This window comes from Panthera pardus, unplaced genomic scaffold (genome assembly GCF_024362965.1).
Source record: "Panthera pardus isolate Hobbes unplaced genomic scaffold, ASM2436296v1 HiC_scaffold_13, whole genome shotgun sequence".
Taxonomy (NCBI): domain Eukaryota; kingdom Metazoa; phylum Chordata; class Mammalia; order Carnivora; family Felidae; genus Panthera; species Panthera pardus.
Window position 1 is genome coordinate 169,522,988 of NW_026526688.1, and position 23,680 is coordinate 169,546,667.

General features: G+C 39.8%; 1 long non-coding RNA gene across 1 annotated transcript in view; it reads right to left on the bottom strand.

The window, feature by feature from the left end:
- The window catches only part of LOC128776622 (uncharacterized), a 42,212-nt gene that overhangs the window by 13,294 nt on the left and 5,238 nt on the right, over positions 1 to 23,680 (bottom strand). The window lies entirely within an intron of this gene.

Consider the following 23,680-nt stretch of genomic DNA (forward strand, 5'->3'; position numbering starts at 1 on the left):
AGTCAGCAATGAGCCTGGCATGTTGAAGGCATAGCAAAGAGGTCGGTGTGACTTAAGTAGTCAGGCCTAGAATGCCCTCCTCCCCAACACCCACTGAGTCCTGTCCTCCAAAGCTCCTCCATGAGATAGGATTTACTGATTGCCTATGATGGGTTTTCCAAGCAGCTAGAAGCTCCATGAAGCTCTCCCCAGAGCCCACCATTCACACTAGTCTTCTCTCCAGAAGACCTCAGTACCCACAAATGAGATCACACAGCTTAGAAGTTGTCTGCAGGTATCTTTATTAATTTTGCTTCCACAAATAAACTCCAAAGCATTCTGAATTCAGGGGACCATTCTTTGTACTCTTTGTGTCATCCATGGCACATGATAACTAAATAATAAATATGATTTGATTTATTGACTAAATGAGCAATTCTTAAATCATTTTTATTTGACTTTGAAATGCAGGCACATAAATATGCATACACATATGTCTAGAATCTTCTCCCTGTCTAGCACTGACCCCTTTCCAGGATCTGGCTTTAATATCAAAAGACTGGGAACCAAGATGGACAGGAGGGATGGAAGGGTAAGGAAGCTTCACGTGATAATGATTTGTCTGAAAAATGAATGCCTGAGCCACAGAATTCAAGAATAGATTTTAAGGGGCACCTGGGTGGCTCAGTCGGTTAAGCATCTGACTTCGCTCGCGTCATGATCTCACAGTTCATGGGTTCGAGCCCCGCGTCGGGCTCTGTGCTGAGAGCTCAGAGCCTGGAGCCTGCTTTGGATTCTGTGTCTCCCTCTCTCTCTGCCTCTCCCCCGTTCATGCTCTGTCTCTCTCTGTCTCAAAAAATAAATAAACATTAAAAAAAAAAAAAAAAGAATAGATTTTAAGAATGGTACAAGAGAAGTAGAGGGAAAGGTGAAAAGGAGATTTTGTAAATTTAAAAATTTTAACCACGTGAATGTATTATTTCTTTAAAAGGGGGGATGGGGAACAGTGTGGGAGAGACTAGTCTAGGTTGGCAAAGTTGACAAATGTTTTGCTCTTCAATGGGTTTTCCAAAGTTGAAAAAGAAAGCTGATGTCCCTGGCAGTCTGCAGCATTAATTAAAAAGATGAGATTTCACTTTGCAATTAGACTTCACATTTTTCCATTCCACTTGGTGCAACCCAAGAAATAACTGTTATAGGAAGAGCCCTTTTCCATCCATCCTCACGTTGTCACTCTACATCAGAGTCAAGACTTCATCTCTTGTCGTCTAGGGGAGCGTTAGGGAAAACACCTGCACTTTGTCTCTCTCCTCTATCACTGGCTCCTCTCCACAGAAGAGGATGAGACCGGAAAGAGCAGGGCAGTCATGGGCACATTAGTCAGGGCCATTCCAGGCAGTGGGGGCCAGCTATGTCCCACGCTTTCCCTTTCCCTTTGCACTTGGCCTCTCAGATCTGCATGTACTCAACAACATGGATAGCTGTGTTTCCTCTCCCAACCAGTTTGTGGCAGGTCTGGCCAGGTCTTGACCTTTGTAAATGTGGGTTGAGAATGGTTAGGTCAGGACTGGGAAAGTATCAAAGGTTCTGCCTTGTAGAAGAAGGAAAAGGCTTTGCCACATCTTCCAGCTCTCCTAGTAATAAAGCTGATCATCATTTTGCTCCTTGTGTTCTCAATTGGTTAAGAACCTACAGAAAGGGAAGAGGGATTCATTAGCACCCTCAGACTTCCAACATAGTTTAAATCTCCTGATAATAAGGCATCTTAGGGAAGTCCCTAAGATTTCAAAATTCAAACACATCAGCACTGTTCTATCTAGTGATAAAGTGATAAAGCAAGATGATTCCATAACCATTGTTCCAAGAAACAGTGGCAAATGTTTCATGTAGTAAGATTGTCAAGGAGATTTTTCCAACTAAGAAATCCTCCAGAGTATTCATTTTAACAAATAAGAAGTAAGACTATTAAAGATATATTTTAGTGCTGATGAAAATTTTCTAATCAGCACCACACGTCACCTGCACTAAGGCACGGAGAAGGACACAACATCACTTCAGTGGTATTCCTAACAAAGATGCAGAACTTGAAATAGGCCATAAGGAAACAATCAGACAAACCCAAATTGGGGGACATTTAAAAAATAAGGGACCAGTCCTATTAAAAAATGTCAATGTCAGGAAATACAAAGAAAAGACCAAGGAATGCCTGCAGCCTCCAGTAGGAGGCTAAGGAAACATTGACATCTGAATACAATGAATGATCCTGGAGTGAAAAAAAATAATTGCCAGAAAGGACACTTTGGGGATAAGGGACAAATTTGAATATGGACTGCATGTTAGATAATGGCCTTGTATCAACATGAAACTTACTAGATTTAATAAGTTCATGATGTTGATGCACTTAATGTTCTTAGAAATTGTTTGCTGGCAAACCATAAGAGACTCTTTATTTATTTATTTATTTATTTTTTAATGTTTATTTATTTTTGAGACAGAGACAGAGCATGAACGGGGGAGGGTCAGAGAGAGAGGGAGACACAGAATCGGAAACAGGCTCCAGGCTCTGAGCTCTCAGCACAGAGCCTGACGTGGGGCTCGAACTCACGGACCATGAGATCATGACCTGAGCCGAGGTCAGACGCTTAACCGACTGAGCCACCCAGGCGCCCCATAATAAGAGACTCTTAAGTACAGAGAACAAACAGCGTTGCCAGAGGGGTGTTGTGTGGGGGGATGGGCTAAATAGGTGATAGGCATTAAGGAGGGCACATGTTGGGATGAGTACTGGGTGTTATATGTAACTGATGAATCACTAAATTCTACTCCCGAAACCATTATTACACTGCATGCTAACTAACTTGGATTTAAATTCAAAAAGAAAAAAAGAAAATGTTCACTGATACCATCATGATCTCTGCAATTTACTCCCAAAGGTTCAGCAAAAGATAAGTAAATAAAATACGTTATATATCATACATCATATCATAGATAGGCATAGATACAATGAAAGTGGCAAAATAGTAACAATAGGTAGATCTAGGTGAACATACATGGCAATTCATTATATTGCTATTGCGACTTTTCAGCAGATAGGAAACTTTTCAAATTAAAAGGTGAAATTAAAAAAAAAAAAAGATACTCCCAACAAGATACCATAACTCTTACGTATTCTTCACACTTTGAGAGAGGATTAAATAAGTCTTGAGGATACCATAAGAGATAGAAATCATTTTGTAACAAATCCCCTGTGTCTCAGCGTACGGAGGCTGTAATTTAGGTCACCTCACATGGGGATCTGTCTGAGCCACTGCTTTCCAATCTGCATGTCAAAAACAGACCCAGGGTAGAAAGTGGTGGCCCATAAATTAAGACTTGATCCAACTTGTTCCACCTGGGGGCCATTTGTCAGCCCTCTTTATTTTCCATCCTTCCATGGGCTTGCTTCCTCCCATCTTCCCCACCCCTCCTTCAGTTTGTCACTATGTTTTAAAAATACAACTGTGCCTTCATAAGGGCATTAAAAAAAAAAAAAATCAAAAAATTACCCAACAGTCAGACTCAGCAACATTGCAGATTGTGTTTTTAAAACATATTCACACTGCCCTCAGGCCTTTGCCAAGGAGATAGATGTGTATAAATGCACTTTATGAGAGGTTTTTTTGTGATACCAGTTTTTATAAATTTCCTTGAAAAGGGTCCAAGACAGACATGCCTTATGCCAAAGGGCATTAAGGTGGGGGTTCAATATATAATTATGACTACTTCATACAATCCATTTCCATCATAAATATCAGGTGATTTGCAACTTTCAATTTTGGTTACAGAGTCAGGAAATCTCCCCCTCCTCTTCAGCAGCCCCTCCCCAAAGTGATGCAACACTTACGGTCCCCTCAATATGTGTCAGGCACTGTGCTCCAGAAACATTATCTTATTGGATATTCATTACATTATTAAGTATATGGTATTATCTCTATTTTACAGACAACAAATTGAGGCTCAAGTGCTTAAGTCCCTTGCCCAAAGACACACAACATGTGCCCAACACAACGTGCTGATAGGGTAACAGAGCCAGACCAAAGGCCAGAGCTACCTGACTCCATAGTCCAGATCTTAACTACATACCTATTTCCCATTGTCTGCAAAGCACCATCCTGGCTTCCTTTGACCAACATAAGGCCATGAGACTCCACAATCTTGAGAAAATTCTAGGAGATGCCAAGTAGGAAAACAAAGACATTCCGTACCACAGGAAGAATAAAAAGCCGTTTCTGTTTAAACCCTCACTTTTTTGAATTGCTTGAACTTCACATTCACAGGAAAAAAAAAAAAGCCACTACATTTTACTGCCATTTGTTCTCTTATTGAGATCTTCCTGGACAGTTCACGATGGTCTTTTGAGCCAGAATCAAGTTCTTCTGCCATCTAACCAAAACTTCAAAATGCCAGTTTTGTACAGACTATACCAAAAGCTTCAGGGCATAACTCACACATAAAAAAGTACAAGACTGAATATGAAAATCTGAAATACACACTGCATAAGTAATGACAGTAAAAAGCCAATGATATTTTAAAGATATTTTAAAGATTTAGTATTTATCATTGTAACACAGCTTTTCTGTTTGATGTTATACAAAGCAATGAGCTCACTTCTGAATCAATGCTATTTTATTGCTTGCTGTTATATTTATGGAATGTTACTGTGAACAAAGCAGAGCAGGCCAAGTCTATTCCCAACATAACCTATAAATAATGTAAGTAAATAAACTAAGCAAATCTTCATGAAGCAATGCATTATTTACTATTCCTTGTTGCTGAAATATGAGTTTAAATTTTGGTTACATATTAATGTGAGATCTTAGCCATTTCTAGGTCTCCCAGGGGAGTCAAATCCTGAAGTTTAACTCAGAATTAACCTTGCATGCCTTCCCGACTCTGTAACTAAAAGCCACATTCCTCTCCATAGCCAGAAGCTAGCCTATGTAAGCACTGTGGCCATCATAGGCCAATGACCTCAAATTAGCCCAACAAAGACTATATTAGCATCACAGTGTAACTGTCCCAAGTGGGTGTTCTATAGTCTTTGGCCAGTTGGGTTTTGCAAGACAAAATCACATGGAGGACCGATTGAGACTATTTTACTTTCATACATTATACTCTGAATGGGAGTCACTCAAACTTTCTTCAAGTTTCAGAGTGTTTTTAAAGATTCATTCATTCATTCACTCAAAAATTATGAGTTGAGTGCTACCATAGTGCCAAGTTCTGTTCACATTAGGATATCACAGCAAACAAGACTGGTAAGGGACTCTTTACAGAGATCACAGTCATACAGGAGTAGAGAATTTGATAGCAAGCAAGTAAACAAATGAGCAAGATAATTTCAGTAGTAAGGAAGAAAATAAAAGAGAGTAATATGATAGAAAATGATGGGGTCACTTTAGAAAGGGAAGTTAGAGAAGGTTTCTGTAAGGAAGTAACATTTGAACTGAAGCACCCTAAAGACTGGTAACTTTAATCAGAGTTTCTCCTTATTTCTCCTTCTCCCCGCTCTTTTTTTATGTGTTCACTGGCAGCTAAGAGCCACTGATCCATGAGGAAGGGATAGTTCAAGCCCCGGTGAGAAAACATTCATTCCAAGGTAAGTTCAGGTGGAGTCCCCTTGCAGAGAGGAGATGAGAATAATGGTAGGCAATTGCCAAGGAGTGGACAGCCATCCCTCACAGAGAGGGATGATGCCTGGGAACACAACTCAGCGGCAAGAGACAGATGAGCGCAGGGTGTGGGTACCAAGGGATCACAACAGAAGTAGAGGCAGGACAGCAGAGTTGCAAACAAACCAAAGGTGAGTGCAGCCATTGGCAGCTTGGGTGGACTCAGGAGGAAGGGTCTGGGGTATGGTCTGAAAAGACACTGCTGAGCTGAAGGCAGGAGGTCCTGACCTAGAGGCCAACCAGTCTCCATCACCTCCTTCATTCATTCTTAAGTGACCCTTACTTGGGATCACTCACAGCAGAAGTCGTCTCACAGCCCCAGGATGCTGGAGGTTTTACTTTCATGACGGGGTTGTCCTCATCTCTTACCATGCTCCCTGATAGACTTAATTACTTGAAATGAAACAACCAGAAAACATCTCCAGAGGTTTCCCAATCGATGCCCCACCTCTAGACAGAATAAATTAACAAACTACCCAGGACAGGGATTAAAAGCTTTGTCAGATGACCATGCCCTAAGTAAATTTGTGAATGGAGCGCAAGCTGCCTTTCTACCTAAGATTGTAGTACCCTTCACTGTGTGAGGTTAATGGGCCATCTTTTCCTCATGTCTAACATTTATTTCAAGCTGTCTGCACCTGTTTTATTAGTCTGCCCCCCTCAGTAAAGTATCAGGTGGAAAAGACTATAATAAATGAACTCATTCTAAGTAGTCAAGGACTAAAAAAATGGTTTAACGTTAATCAATTGTAAGCATTATTAAAGATTTATCCATAGAATGAAAGTGAGACAAAGGAGGAAGAATGGTTGCCATCTACCAAGGATGCTAAATAAGCCAATTAAAGAAAGAGCACGTAAGAAAGACACGAGAAATTATTTTTATTTATTTATTTTTTAAAGTTTATTTATTTATTTTGAGAGAGAGGGAGAGCACACAAGCAGGGGAGAGAGAAAGGGAGAAAGAATCCCAAGCAGGCTCCATGCTGTCAGCACAGAGCCTGACACAGGGCTCGATCCCACGACCGTGAGATCATGATGGGAGCCAAAATCAAGAGTTGGACACTTAACTGACTGAGCCACCCAGGCGCCCCTGATTATTTTTATTTTTTATTGACATATACATAAGAAAAGTATGCTTATCATAATCATACAGGTCAATGAAATTTTCAAATTTCTTGTACTGAGCACCTAGATCAAGAAATTGAGCATGACAAGCACCTCCCCTCATGCTCCTTCCTGTTACTCCTGCTCCCAGGGGCAGCCACTTTCCTGACTTTCAGCCCCATTGATGAGTTTTGCCAGCTTTTGAACTTTATGTAAATGGAATCATAGAGTATACTCTTTGGTGCCTGGCTTCTTGTGCTTAACATTATGTTGTGAGATTTGTTCATAATGTTTCATGTACTTACAATTCTTCATTACCATTGCTGTATAGGATAAGAAGTTGTCTTATAAATGTCAATATTTGACCCTCAAGACTGAATCCTAAGCACACTTAAAGGGGAAAAATATAAACTCATCCCCAGAGTAAAATTAGCTCCCTTGGCAGAAATCATTTTTATTTTGTTCATTGAGCACTGAGCTCATAATGCATTCTCTTAGACTTTCTTATTTAATTTGAAATTTACATCTGAGCTACTCTTAACATCAGGATACAGACAAATGACTTCAAGTCACAACCCTTTCTCACTATGAGAGAAATGAAGCCAAGCTGTTCTCTTGCTCCAATTTTATTTCTTCTCTCACAAGTAACTATGCTTGAAGATACACCAAGAACAGCTGCCAACAACCCATCCTCTGGGACACTCATCCAGCTCAGCCAGTCAGTCATTTGTTGGCATGCATTCATAGGTTGCAAACATCAAAAAGTGCTTGTGATCATTACTGAGGCAATTCTAAGCCTTGCAAACACACACGCAAACACACACACACACACACACACACACACACACACACACACACACACTCCAAAGGCCTGGGCTACTATGCTAATTCCCCAGCGTGCTTTGTCCATGCCACCAGCTTGCCTCTCCTAAATAACTCGCCCCACATTAGACACCAGGGGCATAGTGAATATGGGGAATGGTGGCGTTGTACTAAGAGATGCCCAGTTCTTACTGGATACCAAACCAACTCTAATTTTTACTAGGACAGCAGTAACATGAAAAATGAGACAGGTAGAAGTTGGCATCAATTTGATTTTAGTTGTCATGCCAACTCTGGCAGGAAATGGTCAGGGCCAGCCTATGAAAATTTCTAATCATTGAGTATCTTGAAAACCAGAGATTTCAAAACAGCAGAACATTTTGATACTTACAGCTATATGATACTTATGGTTCAGTACAACAGCCTGTAAAGCCCTCAAAGGTCTTCTAAATTGGTGGGAGAAAAGAACATTTCCATTTGGGATAGGTTTAGTGCCCTTTGCCCATATTGACAGGCAATATTGTGGAGCAGTAGGAAGAACACCATATTCCAAGTCAGATATGAGAGTTGGAGCATAGCATTACTGGCTGTGAGACTGGTGTCCTTTGAGAACTTTCAGGCCCTAGGCCTCTTCTTTTTGGAGGCTGACCCCATATAATTTCCCAGCCAAAGGACTTTTTATTCTAACTTTTATAAATTGTTCTCACTGTCCAATGTAATTGGTTTTAACATTGGTAATTTGAGTAGAAAGGAAAAGTGCTTGGGATTTGGGGATCTGGGTTTTTGGGATCTTTGGGAAGGCTTACTTCCCAGAGTATATTTTGAAAAATATTACCTAATTAGATGAGAACTGACCCATTCTCAATAAGCTGGTTTTCTAGGGGCGCCTGAGTGGCTCAATTGATTAAGGGTCAGACTTCGGCTCAGGTCATGATCTCATGGCTCCTGAGTTCAAGCCCCATATTAGGCTCTGTGCTGACAGCTCAGACCCTGGAGCCTGCTTCGGATTCTGTGTCTCCCTCTCTCTCTGCCCCTCCCCTGCTCCCACTCTGTCTCTCTGCCTCTCTCAAAAATAAATGTTAAAAAAAAATTTTTTTTTTAAAAAGGTGGTTTTCTATTCTTAGGCAAAAAAAAAAAAAAAAAAAAATTTAGGCAGAAGCAAGAAGTAATGCCAATCTGACAGTGCACTAACTTATTTGGTCTTTTAACATTTTAAATAATTTGTTTTAATTTAAAAGGAGTAAGTGCTCACTGTAACAAGTGACACAAGCTAACAATATATTTTTAAAAGTTATGCATCTCCCTCTTCATTTCCCTCTATCCTTACCTTCTTCCCAGAGAAAACCAATAGTAACAGCCAGCTGAGCCCTTTTATTCCTTTTTTGGTTTATATAAAATATAGATACAGAAATTGGATCATACTCTTCACATAATTTTGCAGCTTGCTTTTCCTTCTTGAATTACATTATGGACATCCTTCCAAACCAATAAATAGAGGTGGAATTCATTCTTTTAAATGGTTGCATAAAATTCCAATATATGGATCTCCTTATTCAATAGTCCTATTGATGAAAAGTAATGTTGTTTCCAGTTTTCTTGTTTGTTTGCCAATAAAAGCAATGCTGTAATAAATATTAGTATACATGTCCTCATATACCAGTGCTTTATTTCTATTGGCTAGAAGCCCACTCACTTTGCAAGGTCAAAGCTTAAGTGCATTACTCATTTTAATAAAGATCGTATTACTTTCTTTAATACATCCAGACTTGATTTCTTATATGACGACGTAGGGATTATAAATTTTGTTGTCTTCCACATGGGTAGTCACTTTTGCCAGGACCTTTTATTAAATAAACCATGCTTTTAATAAGCTGCAATGCCACTTTTGATACATGGTAAATTCTCATCAACACCTGGATCTTTTTCTGGTGTTTTTAACTATGTTTCTCTGATCTATTCATCTGATTTGATGCTGATACCAAACAATTTTTTACCATCATGGCTCTGAAATTAGTTCTAATATCTAGTAAGTATGTCTTATTATTCTTTTGCACAATTTTTCTTGACTATTTTAAGATACTTATTCTGCCATTTGAACTTAATTATTCTCTTTTTAAAAATCCCATTAGGTTTTTGAATGAAATTGCAAATATGTGTTCAATGATTTCCAAAGAATTAAAAATTTGGGGCACCTGGGTGGCTCAGTCTATTGAGCATCCGACTCTTGAGTTTGGCTCAGGTCATGACCCCAGGGTCATGGGATCAAGCCCTGTGTTGGGCTCTGTGCTGAACATGGAGCCTGCTTAAGATTCTCTCTTTCTCTCTCTCTCTCTCTCTCTCTCTCTCTCTCTCTCTCCCCCTCTGCCCCTCCCCCCTGCTCATGCTCTCCAAAAATAAAATAAAAAAGAAAGAATTGAAAATTTTACGGTTTGAAGTATGCCTCTCCATTTATTCAATAAGATTTTTTAGGTTTTTTTTAAGGGGGGTACAAATCTTATAAAATTATTCCTATGTAGTTTGAATTTTTGTTGCTATTATCAATGGAAGATTTTTTCAAAGTCTATTTCTAGTTGACTAATACGAATAAAAGGAAAAAATATATATTGTGTATATTCATCAAATAACAAAACACCTCACCAAAAGCTCCCATATAACATAGTATTTTTTTTAGTACCATGGGTTTGCTAAATATCTAGTCATACCATCTCCAAATACAGCAATCTCATCTCTTCTAATATTTATACTTATCATTTACTTCTCCCATCTTATTTCATTTGCTACTACCTCCAAATCAATGTAAATAACTATGGTCATAGACGGGAGCCCTATTTTGTCCCTGATTTTAAGCAAAATAACTTCATCACTGGATTATTACATTTGCTAAAAGAATGTGATAATCTTTTCATGCGTAAGTAAGTTTTCCTATATTCTTATTTTGCTTGTAGTTTTATCAAGAATGGCTATTTAATCTTATAAAATTATATTATAGTATCTAATGATCGAATAATCCTATGATTTTTTCCCTCTTTTAGTTTGTTGATTTAAAAAACTATCATGTAGATTTTCTGATATTAAAACACATTTACATTACAGAAATAAATCCTACTCAGTCATGGTGTGTTATTCATTTTATACAGGACTAGATTCAGTAAACTAAGGTTTAGTTAGACTTTTTGCAACCATATTTCTAAGTGAAACCAATACATAAATATCAGATTACAATGGCTTTGTAAAATGAACTAAGGAACGGTCCACTTTCTTTCCATGGCCTGAAATTATTAAATAACATAGAAATTTTCACTTTATAATAACTTGGAAAAGCACTGTCAGATATTATTAGGGAGGATATTATTGTTATACGGTTTTTAAACATGACAAGGAGTAGATGTTTGGAAAAATCTGTAAATTGACTAAAGTCAAGAAACCCCTAAGGGGTAAAGCTAGGAATGGAACACCAGGCTTCTGATACCAGAACTGGATCTTGATCTACCTTGTACCACCTTATGTCTCCAGGTAAGACCCTCAATTTTAGACCTGAACAAAGGTTAGCAGAAACCCCATAGCAGGCCCAAGAAAAGAAAGCCACCCTTTGGACTCAATAGAGCAATAATAAGCTTTGCAAAGGCTTCTGAGAAGCCACAACCAAAGAGCAATCCTCTTGGTGTTTGGTTCTTCGAAACGGGATCACCCAGATGGACCACTAACAGTGATTCAAGATGGCAGATGCACTGAGGCAACCAGTAGGACTGTACATAACTGGGGGATGATAATTCATGTATATGCAGTCCTTTATAATTTACAAAGAGTATATTCAAAAAGGTTAGGTCACTTGTTAAAGATTATATCTACCACCCTGTAACTCCTTAAATCATGCTCCTTGTATGTTTCCTTCACAGCATTTATCATTCTTATTGCAATTATTGTACTCATTTGTGCTATTTGTTCTTTGCCTTCCCATTCCTCCCCAACCACAACAGAGGTAATACAAAAGCAGAGGCCATACTGTATTACTGTTTTATCCGCAGGTCTGAACACAGCAAAAAGACATTTAAGACATATTTGTGATGTGATTGAAAAAATAAATACCATCTACCATTTATACCTGAAGATCCCTATTTAAATCCTATATAGAAAGAACACCAGCTTTCCCTCCAGATATGGTGGAACCGCTACACACACGCTTAGGAATAACACCGCTCCTGCCTCTCTAAATATAAATTGTGCTATACATCCAAGTCAGGGCTCTCCATATCAATCTTATACAATCACCTTATTTGACAGTGACATCCTTTTTAAAGGCAAATCAGTGTGAACTCTCAATATCCCAAATTAGATCAAGCACACAAGTTCAAATGAGTTGGCCATTAATTACTCACCACCACTGGCCCAAGTTTGAAACCACCAGATCTCATTTTTCATTGGGCTGACATCCTGAAAGGCACCATTTATCAGGAGACCTCCCTTGTATTTTTTTCTTTTTCCTCCATTGTTTCCCTGAATTAACCAAAGCAATATTAAATAAGTTGCTAAATACAGATATTAGCTCATTTGTAGCTAATTATTATAGGTAAATGGTGCAGTAAATGAAGTACCCTACACCCTCCCCTGGCCTTTTTTTTAAAGCTTTTGTGATGTTCTCCAGGTAAATCCCATGCATAATGTAAGAGTGGCAATGTTGTTTGCATAATAAGCTATTTTCTACCACAGAAGCAGAAACATTTTATCGCTATAGAGAAAGCTCAAATTATGAATACATTTTCATATAAGTTGATTTATGTGAAAATTACAAATAAATGCAGAGCTGAGCTGCAAGTGAATTGTTTGTTCCCAGTTCAAGGAGTGGTGTTATTTGAAATTAAAAAAGAAAACAACTCCACCACATCCTGCTAAGAGAAATATTTTTAATGTTATTCAGACTGAAGCACATACTATATGATCCAAGAAGAAAAGCATTACCTGGTCTGGCAGTAGGACCTGAGAACGCAAAAGCTAAGATAAATATGTTCAATGATTTTGGAAGCCATCTTTTCATGAATAAAAATATACATGACATATATAGATATAGATATAGATATATATCTATGATATATGTATTCCATTATATATGTATTCTTACTTGCACTTGGGGTGCAAAGATTCTCAGCAAACTCTAACTACTTCTTTCAATAGTCAAAAGAAGTTGAAGGAATGAATGGAAGCCCATTATCATCTTGGCACAAGTAAAAGCTAAATGTGTATTGAAGACATGAAAATGGTTTTGTGTAAGCCCCAAAGCTTCTCAGACACCTGCAGGACTCTCAAAGTGGGATGCACATTTCTAATACCAGGCAAATCACTTACCTTACTAGAAGCCCCCTTAACCATTTTAACCAGTACAGTGTTTGGCATCTAACTAGTTGATCTGTAATAGGGATATAAAGCTCGCCACAAAGCTAACATCTAAGATGTGGAGGAGTTGGGTTTTAGGGAAAAGAGACATCAACATGGCACACTGGACACATCCACACAGTAAAATAAATGTGACCTGTTTAACAATTCAGGCAATATGTCTGTACTTTTCCTAGCCCTTTAAACTTCCCTGTATTATCCTCATGATGGACCATGATCACAGAAAACACTCCAACCAGGCTATTGCCACACACCTCAGCCCACTTATGCTTGTTTAAATGCTAACTAATTTCTTATCTTTCAAGTTCTTAGTTCTGATAATGACCTCTGACTCCCTTCACATTTTGCAGCCCTTCCTATCTCCCAAATGGGCTTACTGGTGTCTTATTCAGTTCTTGGCTCCGTGAGCTCCCCAGAATCTGATTGATGTCCAAAGCCTCGAGAGAATCCTATTTCCTGCCCCAGCCAAATACTCAGCCCCACCAAACACCACTGCCCCTTCCTGTCTTCATCTCTGAACCAGAGAGGTCACTCAGAATAGTATATACAGATAGCTGGCCTAAACATGGACCTCAGAAGTCTCATCTTTACTTTCTATTTGCTGTCAATTCACTGGCTGGTCAAGAGATGTTGCATATGTAGATGTGACTTTTTGCAAGCCCTCTCTGTCATCTCTAAACCATTGATGTGTGTGTGTGTGTGTGTGTGTGTGTGTGTGTGTGTGTGTGTGTGTGTGTTGTGTGGTAAGTGTATTCCAGTCAAAGCACAGGCAGGCATCATGTAACTTGCTTGGCCTTGTTAGATCAAAAAGACCAGAGCCAGTCCCTTCTCCATGCCCCAGATTCAGGTATTAAATTACCACCCAAGGATCTCTGCTACGTCTGTTCTGTTTTATTTCGTATCTGTTTTATTTCATATTTATTTCATATCTTCTCTTCAATATTATGTCGGGAGTCTGGGTCAGATGTGAAAATAAGTAATGATGGGGAAATGCTATCTTAATTACACTGCCGTGGATTCTCACATTCAATAGGTCAACAGACAGGGAGGAAATACTTGATCCCCTATTCCCACATCCCTGAATTTTAGGCTAGCAACTTATACTTGAAGCTTAACAGTAAGAAGCCTGGAGAGGATGGTCTGTCCACATCTCTTCCTCTTCTACTATCCTCTGATTCTTTCAATATGAACAGGCCAAGAATAAGCATATTTCTTTTTAAGTCAGATGAAGGGAAGACTCACTCCAATAAACACTACCACAGAGTTTGCGCCCCTTTATAACTCAGAAAGAAAAAAGTAAAAAAGTCTTTAAAGGACAAATACTGCATGAGCCCACTCGTATGAAGTACCTAAAATAGTCACATTCACAGAGGCAGAAATTATTCCAGGGAAAGGGAGGAGGAGAAAACAGGGAGTTAGTGTTAAATGGGCACAGAGTTTCATTTTGACATCCATCTGCGGATGGACAGTAACGATGGTTGTATAATAATCTGAATGTACTTTACGCCACTGAACTGTATGCTTAAAATGGTCGGAAGGTAAATTTATGTTATGTGTATTTTGCCACACACAAGAAAATAAAGGATATTTATTGAGCTACATTTTTTAAAGTAAAAAGGACTTTTAAAAATACCAGTTTTTCAAATTTTAATAGAACAACTATTGAGTCATTGATTTATCACCTACTATTTGCCTTGCACTCTGCAAGATCCTGGGGATACTGTATTTATTGCAAGAGACAAATACTCTACCCTCATGGAGCTGAGGACTTGTGGAAAGAAATGGATATTAAAAAAAAAATTACAATCCGGGGCGCCTAGGTGGCTCAGTTGGTTAAGCATCCGACTTCAGCTCAGGTCGTGATCTCACAGTTTGTGAGTTTGAGCCCCATATCAGGCTCTGTGCTGACAGCTCGGAGCCTGGAGCCTGCTTCAGATTCTGTGTCTCCCTCTGCCCCTCCCTCTGCCCCTTCCCCACTCACTTGCTCTCTGTCTCTCTCTATCTCTCTAAAAAATAAATAAACATTTTTAAAGTTACAATTTGATGGGGGCCTGGGTGGCTCAGTTGGTTGGGCACCTGACTTCAGCTCAGGTCATGATCTCACAGTTCGTGAGTTGAAGCCCCATGTCAGCCTCTGCGCTGACAGCTCAGAGCCTGGAGCCTGTTTCAGATTCTGTGTCTCCCTCTCTCTCTGCCCCTCCCCGCCTCATGTTCTGCCTCTGTCTCTGAAAAATGAATAAACCTTAAAAAAAATTTTTTTTAAATTACAATTTGATGAGAACTTTAAAGCAAAAGGTAACGCTGTGCAGGACCATCTGGCAGATATCACCCTCCTAACCACGTCGGCAAGATCAGAAACTTGAGGGATAAAGGACAGTTCACTAGGAGAAAAGCTTCTAAAAAGATGCTCAGCCCTCCATGTGTCAATGTACCATCTCCCCACTAAGGACTCTTGGATTCTGGATTTTCTATAATGCTTATCATCCGGCAGTTTTCTGGAGACCAGGCTCACATGGAGGACAAACATCCTTCTCTTAGTTCAGTCTCAAATACCAAAAGGCATTGGGACCCAGACACTAGGCCAAGGTCAGCAATGCAAGAGATGGCATGTTAGTCTCCTCCATCACCTTTCCTTTCCAGAGTTCTCACTGGCATTCACTGAATCACGGATTTCTCTAAGGGCCCAACAAGGTTCCTTACAAAGTTGGAAGAAATCCTTAAAAAGCAAAATGGTTAGTTAAAATTTGTCATTAATAACTCGATAGTCTGTTACGTATTTTAATGTTTCCATACCCCCATGTTTACCATTCATCCAGTTAACCTTATATTTAAAGCAATTTTCCATCATTCTTGATATCTGCATTATCCCAACAAATAGCACAAGTTTGGAAGCAATATCTCCCATACTATTCCTACTTTAAACACACACACACACACACACACACACACACACACACACACACACACATACTCCCATCTCTACTAGATTATAAACTTCACAAAGGCAGGGCCCAGGTCTGTTTCATTCCTTAATGAATACTCTCAGTGGTTCCTACAATATCATAGATGCTCAATAAACAGTTCTCAGATGAATCCCCCTCTCTGTGCCAGCGTCTGAAACCCCTGTCACGCATAGCCATGACATAGTCTCTGTCATACATAGATATGAAATAGCAAGGTTTGGGAGTCAGACAGACCAAGGTTTAAATCCTGGCTCTGGCTCTGCCATTTACTAAAAATATAAATTTAGGCCAATTATACATATATCATTTTTTATTCTATTTATTGGTTATTTATTTTTGAGAGAGAGAGACAGCATGCACGAGAGAGGGAGAATGCAAGCTGGGGATGGGCAGGGGGGTGGGTAGAGGATCCAAGTCCAGCTCTGTGCAGACAGCAGCGAACTCAATGTGGGGCTCGAACTCAGGAACTGCAAGATCATGGCCTGAGCTGAAGTCAGACACTTAACCAACTGAGTCGCCCAGGTGCCCCAAAGCCATTTATATTAACACTCCAAACATCAGAGTCCACACCTGTGAAATGAGAATAGTAAGACATTTCTCAATGATGTTAAAGGATGGAAACAGACGGTGTACATGTGTGGCACATAGAAACACTGTGAGGAGGCACAGGTGGTTAATGCCACTTTACAGAAGACAGTGTGACCCACTAAAATAACCGCCCCCAGGATAGAACTCCATCAGCTTCATATGGTCGCGTGCTTTTTTTAATGTTTATTTTATTTTTGAGAGAGTGCAAGCAGGGGAGGGTCAGAGAGAGAGAGAGAGGGACAGAGGATCTGCAGCGGGCTCTGTGCTGACAGCAGACAGCCCAATGCAGGGCTTGAACTCACGGATCACGAGATCATGACCTGAACAGAAGTCGGACGCTTAACTGACTGAGCCACCCAAGTGCCCCCATATGCTTGCTTTTAGGCAAAGCAAAAAGGGCAAAAAGTGGAATTACTGAGACTGGGGCTTAGTCCCATTTATGAGATCAGCACAATGTCTTGCGCCTCTGAGAAGGGTCTAAAAATCAAATCACAAAGGACAATACGAAACAAGCCCAGCAGTGCTTCTCAAACCAATGTGCACGCGAATATCACCTGGGGATTTTTTGTTAAAATGCAAATTTGGATTCACTGGGGTGGGAGATTCTACATTTCTAACAAGCTCCCAGATCCTGACAGCTCTGCGGGCTCCTGCTGTCTACAGACCACACTTTGAGGAGCAAGGGTTTAAAGCACTATGCAAAACACTGAGTGTGATCACTCCGAGGGCCATACCATCATAATGGTAATAGAGAACCATCTCATTTGTGTGTTCCATGCAATGACTTCCCCCAAGTACTGTGATTTTCTCTCAATGTCTTTTAAATGCCACAAAATCATACTTTGACCCCGATAATGATCATGATAAACACATCTGAATAAAAAGACCCCCCCAAGCTCCTGCTAGGCAATATCTTTAAGCTTAGTGCCATCTTGTTTGTAGTTGCCTTGGCTTTTCCCCTTTTCAATCTGCTGTCAAGTCGGTGAACCAGACTCATATCAAAGTCAATTTGAATTCATTTTGAACAATTTCAACAGATACTATTTCAAAGGGTTCTGCTAACTTCAAAAATAATATTCATTACCTGGTCGTTGAAGGAAACTGCTCTCAGGATACTGTACCCCGCCATCCCCTAATTTGGTAATTCTATCAGGAAAAGCAATTAAGTTTGTCTGACATGACTTGTTTTTATAAATCCATGATGCTTACTGTTCTTAATTTAATTCTCCTCTTACCACTTATAATTTCATTCTCATCTGACAGTTCGTATTTTCTCTCTGAGTGATTTTTCCCCCTTTATATTACTAATCATAGAAAATTCCGTGAATAACATCAGCCTTTGGCTGGGGGTGGGGGGGGACAGGAAAATGGTGGGCAGTGCACAGGCTTTCCTCGGTGAAGGCAGGAATTCTGTTCCTTACGATCTCTACAGCCCCTACAGCAGTGCTTGGCATACAGACAGCGCTCAATAAATACCTGGTATGATGCACCATGCCAGGCAGTGTGAAGGTAAAGGAGACTGTAACCCAGGCCTTTCCCCTTGTTTTACATTAGTCAGGAGGCAGACATTTTTAAAGAAATAATTACAAAGTTAGCTGGGGGAAAAATGGTACTATGACAGGATTTCCAGTGGAGTCTAGACCTCGACAATTCATTTTATTTTCAAAGCTGGAAAAACTTCCATCTAAGATGCTGTCAGCAGTTTCTGTCCTATTCATTGGAGTCCTGAATTGCCTTGACAATGTATACGTTACAATAGCACAAAGGAGAGGGTGGTCAACCATCCTGGAAAACCTGAGCTCAGGGAAGACAACAGGTAAGAAAAGTCACCTGGTGAGGTTTTAAGGGATGAACTGTGGTTGAGGAAAAGGAGGTAAGAACATGTTTTGTACATGGGGAGGAGTGTGTGCAAAGTCATAAACTTGCGCAGCAGTGTGGTATGTTCAGGGAAGCATAGGCATTTGCTCTGGGCAGAACATAGGGCTCTGTGAAGAAGCAGCCAAATATGGATCCAACTTTACCCAGGAGCCAGATGCTGGAGGACCTTGTACGCTGAGCTTACAAATGTAATTGCAATAGGGAGTCGCTAAAGCATTTTTAAGCAGGGAAGTGAGATGACAAGATGTGTGCTGTGAAAAAAAATTAATAATGATTGAGAGAATTTAAGGGATGGATTTGATGGAGACAAGACCAGAAGCAGAAGAAGAGGTGAGAATTGCAATAGCCTAGGTAAATGGTAACAAGGGTTTGAAGCAAGTACTACTAGTAGAAAAAGCTACAGTGTGCAGGGCACAGAGCCAACACATTGTAAGCATTATCTTACTGAATTCAGAGACCTAGGGCAAGAAAAACCACGGGGTGGGGGGGGGGGGGGTGTTGGGGTGGGAGGGTGGGGGGAGGTGTTGAAAGACTATAGGTGGGAGGATCAGCAGTGATGTACTGGATGTGGGGAGGTAAAGGAGAGGGGAATGTAGAATGATTTCCCTGTTTTGTGACTTGTTGATGGCAGTGTCTTTGATCCATTTAGGGAAGATTCAAGGAAGAATATTATTTCGGGAAAATACCATGGGTTCCATTTTCAATATGTAGAGTTTGAGGTGCTCATGGAACTTTTGTGTAGAAATGGACAGTTGAATAAATGAGTCTGCAGCTCAGAGTTTTAGGCAAGAGACATGTTTGGGAATTTCCGCATATATAAATGGAGGTACAAAGGTGGGTAAAGAAGGAAGACCACACAGATGAAAAAAACAAAAAAACAAAAAAACAAAGCAGAAATGGAAAACACCAATATTTAATGACGGGCAGAGAACAAAGAAAAGGGAGGAAGACTTAGAAGGAGTGGTAGTTAGGGGCGCCTGGGTGGCTCAGTCAGTTAAGCGGCCGACTTCGGCTCAGGTCATGATCTCGCGGTCCGTGAGTTCAAGCTCCACGTCAGGCTCTGTGCTGACAGCTCAGAGTCTGGAGCCTGTTTCAGATTCTGTGTCTCCCTCTCTCTGACCCCCCCCCGTTCATGCTCTGTCTCTCTCTGTCTCAAAAATAAATAAACGTTAAAAAAAAATTTTAAAAGAAGGAGTGGTAGTTAGAGAGACAGGCTGAGTACCAGAGAGGATGCTGTCAAGATGGCCACAGGAGAAGACAGGTTCAAAAAGGACAGAGTGGTCAACATTGTCAAGGCTGCTCAGATATATTCATTACATTTATTTGGATATGAGAGGCATCATTTATTCTTTCAATGGGGTTTACCTGCACACTGACGTAATACCTACTGAAAACTTTCTTGCCCATTGGAATAAGGCAAAAGATGGATGAAAAAGTACCCTCTGAAACTGATGGCAGAAAAGATCAGTGCCTAGCATTTGAGATTAGCCATCTACTGCAAGTAAGTCAGCCTACAATGGCCCAGCAATGTGCTCAGTAGGAGGACACTGAAGTATGAAAACATGAAACAACCACCTACTGTATTGTATGGCGACTTGCCTGGCATGAATTCATAGACTGTCAGAGTTGAGTGGGTGTGTATGCTTTTTGTTAAGAATAACAATGGGTTGGGGTGCCTGGGTGGCTCAGTCGGTTAAGCGTCCGACTTCAGCCCAGGTCATGATCTCGCAGTCTGTGAGTTTGAGCCCCGCATCGGGCTCTGTGCTGACAGTTCAGAGCCTGGAGCCTGCTTCTGATTCTGTGTCTCCCTCTCTTTCTGCCCCTCCCTTACTCATGCTCTGTCTCTCTCTGTCTCAGAAATAAATAAACATTAAAAAATTTTTTTAAAAAAAAGAATAACAATGGGTATTGGGAAAAAAATGGCCAATAAGCACATGAAAACATGATCAACATCACCAATCATTAGGGAAATTCAAATCAAAACGACAATGAGATACCACTTCACACCCATTAGGATGGCTGTTATTAAAAAACAAAAACAAAAACAAAAACAAAATACAGAAACTAAGAAGTATTGGTGAGGATGTGGAGAAACTGGGACCCAAGCCATTACTGATGGGTATATAAAATGGTGCAACCACTGTGGCAAAAAAAATTTTGTCTTCAAAAAATTAAATATGGAATTAACATATGATTCAACAATTCCACTTTTAAGTATATGCCAAAAATAATTGAATGCAGGGACTCAAACAGGTATTTGTATACTCATACTCTTAGTAGCATTATTGACAATAGCCAAAAGGCTAAAGCAACCACTTGACAAATGAATGGATAAAGAAACTGTGGTGTGTGTGTGTATATATATATATATATATATATATATATATATATATATATACACACGCAATGGAATATTATTCAGCCTTAAAAAGGAAGGACATGCTGGCATGTGCTAAAACATGGATGAACCCTGAAAACATTATGCTAAATGAAATAAACCAGTCACAAAAGGACAAATATTGTATGATTCCACTTACACCAGGCTGCAAGGGTAGTCAAATTCATAGACAGAGAAAATAGAATGGTGTTTGCCAATAGCCTGGGGAAAGGAGGAATGGGGAGTTATTATCCAGTGGGTACTGAGTTTCTGTTTGGGAAGAACCAAAAGTTTCTAGAGATGAATGGTGGTGGTGACTGCACAATATATTTCCTGCCAGAGAACTGTATATTAAAAAATGGTTAAAATGGTAAATTTTATGTTATGTATACTTTGCCACAATACAACAATGAGTATTGGAGAAGAAGATGGAGTCTATTTTCTTCTAAGATTGCCTGAGAGAGAAAAGGTTCTGGTTGTAGAGGGCTAGAGATGAACAGTTTTTCAGAAAAGAAACATCCCTAGAAAGAAAAGACCCGTTGTCATGCCATAGCTTATAACACTAATAGAAATACTAATACTACCAATATTACTACCATTTATCGAGTGTTTATTATTGTTTTAGTAATGCTAAGTATTCTATGTAATTTTTCCATTTTCAAAAAAAAATTTTAAGTGAAAGTGACTATGTCTAATTTGTAGATAAGGAAACTGGGGCTCAGAGATGTTATGTCAATTGTCAAAGTCACAAGGAATAAGAGGCAGAGTAAGGATTCAAATCCATCTGAGAGCCCATGCTCTCACCCCCTTTACCATGGTTTGGGACTCTGTACCCAACTACCATGCAAGGCTTCCATTTAGAATATGTTTTAATTTATCCAGAGAACTATTAGCATAGGAACTTGTCTTGTTCCTTAAGGTGAGAATAATCTCCACCAAAAACTAATCAATAGGTACTTGTCTTATGCATCTCTTGGTAGACGCAACATTGAGGAATGGCTGTCATATGGGGTCTGCAGCCAGGCAGCCTGGGTTCCCATCCTGTTTTTGTCCTTCTATTTGGTTAACTTTAGGTAAGTTACTTAACCTGCTGGAGCCTTAACTTCCTCACCTGAAAACAGGCATGATATGCTAGGATCAAGTGAGTCCACAAATGTAAAACAGATAGAATGGTGCCTGGTCACTAGAAAGAGTCAATCAGCATTAACTACGTTATCTTTTATTATTTTAAACCATTTTGTGCCTCTGGTGCTAATAGTGGATCATCCACACTGAAGAACAAATTTGAAAAATCTGGAGGTACCTGAAAAGCTCTGGTGTGTTCTCAGGACCAATCTCCAGCCTCCTCTCTGCAGCTCTGCAGCTCTCCAGTGCTAACCCTGAGGAAAGAATTCAAGCAGAGAATCTATTGTGTGCAAGCACTGTGCCAGAAGCGAAAAAGATGAAAAAGATTTCATCTGGATCCTTGAGGAGACCCTACTAAGACAGAGAGATGGGCATAAACAAATAACTGAGATACAATATGCTACAGGGTAAGAAAGGGCTGTGCTTCAATTGCCATGGAGACAGATCTAGAAATAATAAAGTTGTCTGGGTTCTTACCGCTTCCTTTAAAATATCTCATTAGTTTACAGGCTCTCAGAGTGGGAAGTCACCTCCAATGTCACCAGTGGAGTCCAACCTTTACTCTGTGGAAGTCCCATGGGCTGTACCTTAAGAAACTCACTCACAACTCAATCTTTTGTTTTCTTCTCTTGCATGGATGTGGACTGCACACTTGGAATTCAAAGAAAGGAAAGTACCCTAAAAAAGAGGAGGGGATTAAGAGTACACTTGTCTTAATGAGCCCTGAGTAATATATGGAGCTGTTGAATTGCTATACTGTACACCTGAAACTATTATAATACTGTATGTTAACTATACTGAAATTATAATACATAGATACATACATACTTCATCAAGAAAAAACCCCAGAAATTCAAAGTTATTATTTCCCAGAGGACAACTTCGGGATATGTATCAGGAAGGATATCTTTCATCAGTGGTTTGAGAAGGAATCTCTACTACTTGCTTTTGTGCCCAGAGAGAAGAATGCCTAGGCTCCCCTGCAGGGCAGATCGGTTCCAAGTGGCTACAGAGCACGATCATCCCTTAAAATCATAAATATGGGCCACTGACACATACACAAATGCTCTTAGTACCCTTATTCATGAGAGCCAAATACTAGAAGCAACCCAAATATCCAAATAATAATAGACTGATAAGTAAAATGTGGCATATTCATACACTGAAATACTACAGAATGATGAAAAAGAACAAACTATGGATACACTCAACAATAGAGATAAACCTCACAGACACAATCCTGAACAACATTGGCTAAACACAAAAGAATATATACCGCATAAGTCCATTTGTAAAGTCCAAAAACAGGCAAAACTAATCTTACACATTAGAAGTAAAGGCAGTGGTTACCTCTGGACAAGAAGGAGGGGAAGTGGTTGGTAAGTGGAAGTAAGAAATCTTCTACGTTCTTGGTAATGTTCTATTTCTTGACTTGAGTGTTTATTTAAAATTTTTTTTTTAACATTTATTTATTTTTGAGACAGAGAGAGACAGAGCATGAGCAGGGGAGAGTCAGAGAGAGAGGGAGACACAGAATCCGAAACAGGCTCCAGGCTCTGAGCTGTCAGCCCAGAGCCCGATGCGGGGCTCGAACTCACGGACCGCGAGATCGTGACCTGAGCTGAAGTCGGACGCCCAACCGACTGAGCCATCCAGGCGCCCCGAGTGTTTATTTTATAATAATTCATTCAAGTGTACATTTATGATTGATGTACTTTTCTTTATACGTATTTCAATATAATTGG